This window comes from Bactrocera dorsalis, unplaced genomic scaffold (genome assembly GCF_023373825.1).
Source record: "Bactrocera dorsalis isolate Fly_Bdor unplaced genomic scaffold, ASM2337382v1 BdCtg114, whole genome shotgun sequence".
Lineage (NCBI taxonomy): Eukaryota > Metazoa > Arthropoda > Insecta > Diptera > Tephritidae > Bactrocera > Bactrocera dorsalis.
The window spans coordinates 50,890-54,718 of record NW_026038165.1 but is presented as its reverse complement, the minus strand read 5'-3'; positions in this window follow the sequence as shown (position 1 = coordinate 54,718).

Below are 3,829 nucleotides of genomic sequence, written 5' to 3'. Positions count from 1 at the left end.
ATAACTGCTGAGCTTTCAACGCGTGTTGATGGATTACAAAAGATATATGGTTACGCTGCATATTCCCTTCCGCAACGAAGAGACAGAACTTCTTTCCGAATTAAAATTCCTTCATTTAGACTTTGCTTTATAAAAAGTGCATAATAAAATTATAAAATGTGAATTTAAGTTTTCTTTCATAGAAAATGTTATGCATTTCTGAACACCGCTAAGTAGTATAACTTCTTCCGCGCGTAGGGACTCCACGCACTTTTTTTTTTTTACAGCCACTGCATACCCGACATGAATTTTGCTGCTGAAAATTATTTTTGGAAAAAGTACAAAACTTAAATTGGGCGAATACAAGGTGCGTTCCAAAGAAAACAGTACTTTTTGAATCTAACGCCCTCTGGTGCGCCATCTATGTATATGTCGACTGGTGCGTTAGAATCTGTTAATTTTATCGATTTTGCTGTGAGAACTGCATGATATTTCATAGGTTGGAAGTGAAGTTATTCCGTTTTAAGTGTCAGTATGTTTGTGTTATCGGTGCAAAAATGAGTTTTGAACAAATTTAATTTTATTTTAAACCTGGTAAAACTTTTAACAAAATGTTTTAATTGATGAAACAAGTTTATGGCGATGATTGTCTATCCCGAAGCAGAGTGCACGATTGGTTTCAACTTTTCAAAGATGACGATCAATATGTGGGCCAATCAAAATCCGTGATCTCCGTGATCACCGGAAATTCCATCGAAACTGTGCCAGATTCATCAAAAATCAGCCGAAATTATCATTGAACTTCATGAAAGGTAATTGAACATCTCCAAAACATCGATTTATCGCATTTGGGCTTACGAAAGGTGTATGCACGGTTTGATCCGCACAAATTGACCGACGACCAAAAATTTTTTAGAATCCGCCTCATCGATCGACGCTTGTGACCGATTATTTGACCAAAAATCACATTTTAACTTTTAATCATTACTCGTATTCGCCTGATATGGTACCATGTGACTTCTCCTTATTCGGAAAAATGCATTTTCCCATGAAAGGAAAGCGTTTATGCACACGTAGAGGCCATTAAATGACTTGCACCGGCATACTGGCGGCCATACCGCCCAACCAGCTAAAACACTCGTTCGACATGTTTTTGGACCGTTGAAGCAGAAGGAGACTATTTTGAATAAAATAAAATGGTTTTGCCGAAAAAACCATTTGTTCAGTTTTTTTAAAGGTCCTGTTTACTTTGGAAAATACCTTGTATGAGCTTTTTGGTTGTCCAGCATCAACACTACTCCAACATAAATTTGTGGTATGCCCAGTATTGCTTGTTTTTCTATAGAGTACATTGCCTCAAACAACCCTTGATGGAGCTGGGCAGCCCACGAGCTGACCAACTAGAGATGTAGTTATTGTCCGGTTGCACAACCTAACACAAGGAGGACTTGGACTTGCTGGTTAGAGCAAAGGACACTTGACAACCTGAAAGGCCATTTAGTGTGTAACTTCTTTTCATGTATGGATTACTACAGAAGAAGCCAGCTCCTGTTCTTTTTTACCCTTTGATACATCGGTGAATATGTAGATATTGCCGTTGGAAATGTTGATCACAGAACTATTGGTCCAATATTTTCTTCTACTGGGGAATAAAAGCGGATGCTTTTAATTCCTGTTCTTTTTTACCCTTTGATACATCGGTGAATATGTAGATATTGCCGTTGGAAATGTTGATCACAGAACTATTGGTCCAATATTTTCTTCTACTGAGGAATAAAAGCGGATGCTTTAAATTCCTCGTGGATGTCTTTTTTTCAGTCGTATTGCCAGTATAGCCCAAGTTCATTAACAAGTTCGACAATAACCTAAAATCATGACCCGGTTGGCCGTAAGCACTGCCTCATACTTCACTTGAATATGCGTTGGTCGGATGCCAAGAACAACTTCCTGAGTTTTCATTATATTACATTTTTAGGAAACCGAAACTACGTTCAAGAAGTAGATTCAACAAAACTGTCAGAACGCAGCAAGTTCTAAAGTATTCTATAGGATGACCTTAAGTATCCATGAGGTAAGATGAGATCTGTCTTCGAACTCATTTAATTTAACGCTTGTATTACTTCACTTTTTTCAGTGTTCCAGAGCAAGAAAGCATGGCTATCTAAAAAACTTCGCCTTATGGAAGGAACTCTCAGTAATTATTAATCTCTAAACATTTTTATACCTACTTAAATACATAGTTTCACAACTAACTTCCACTAGAAGATCGATAAAGCTTGTTTCTGAATTAACTTCTTGTGGAACGAAAAGATGTATAGTGGTTAGAAGCTAACTGTGGAGCCTCTTGTGAGATGTTCAACCAACCAGGCGGCTGCTTTCATTAACCCAATAGTTTTTCTCGATTTTTTAAACTCTAAAGAAGCGGATAATATTCAACAAGGTACTATCGATACATGGTAGCATCAACTAACAGGTACTTATAAGTTACAATCAAATCAGTCAGATACTACAACAACCCTGCCAATCCATTTCTACATACATTCACGAAAATACTAGCAACCATTGATGAAGTTAGGGGTAACGAAAAGTATACTTTTCCAAATTCGTTTACATTTCAAAGTTTAAATGGGCTTAAGTGTGTGGGTTTGCATATAATTAGAGCTCTACATCGGCATCTCTACACCACCACATGTTTTTACTTGACGATCTATCTTTCATAGTGGATACAATTAAATATCGTTGGAAGGCGGTGAACATAATTAGCCAAGGCGAACAAATATGCACTTAGACAAACACTGCCGGTAAATGGTGAGCTTGTTAGATAGATTGGCTAGCCATGAGAGACTGAGTAGACGCTCTTGTTAGCTAAATGGCTTAATGATCCATTTCAGATCACCTTGTATTTCAATTGGAGGATCGATGAGATGTTATTGAAGTTAAATTCTGGGGGTTAAAACATCTGGAAGTCAACGGAAGACTTACTCTATTTAGAAGAGTTGTTAGTTCAAGTTGCTAAAGCCTACTTTCAAAAGATCTTATATCACAAATTTCTTAAGTAGCTCCTATTCCAGTGCTTTCAGGAGATCGAGGGTCTATAAATCAACGCCAGACATATTGGAATCCTTACCATAAATGTTAAAAATAATTTCTAAAGAAATTTTAACAATGGGTAGACTTATTTGGAACACCTACCATAAGAATTAATGCTCTAGTGGAATTTAGATGAGTTTTTAAACCGAGGTACCAGGCATCACACTGAAAGAGTACGGAGTCAGCCAAGATAGATTTTGCGCCCGTCAACTAAGAATTGCGTCGGCGGGTTTTCAAATCGAAACTTCCCCAATCTCTTTCTGCCCCCGTCGGAATAAATAGACGCCGCGAACTAAAGTTGTCTCTTAGTAACAGAAAACTAAAGATAGTCGGACCTAGTTAGATTTTGTCAAGCTGCAAATCAAGGTTGCCTGTAAATTAAAGGTCCAGTTCCAATGTTTTAGAAATTTCAACCAAAGCTTTCCATCCAAATTGAGCAAGCCTTTACATGGACTCCAACACCGAGGTCGACTTCTGGCTGTCAACTGCAGCTGTTGCACAACATACCAATATACCCTCCCGTTATTAGTGTTGCTGCTGCTGTGCGTCTGCTGCACTCTTGGCCACAACGGATGCGATAATGAATTTGCTCAATTCTTTTACCAACTTTTTCATACATTTGTGCCATTCAGCGCTTCGGAGTGACGCCAACAACAGGACTTGTAACTTACAGGTATGTGAACCGTTGTTAACTGCAACGCCGCCCTTCTTGTTTCCTGCCGTTCTATCCACATCCATGCAACGTTTTAACTATAAATGA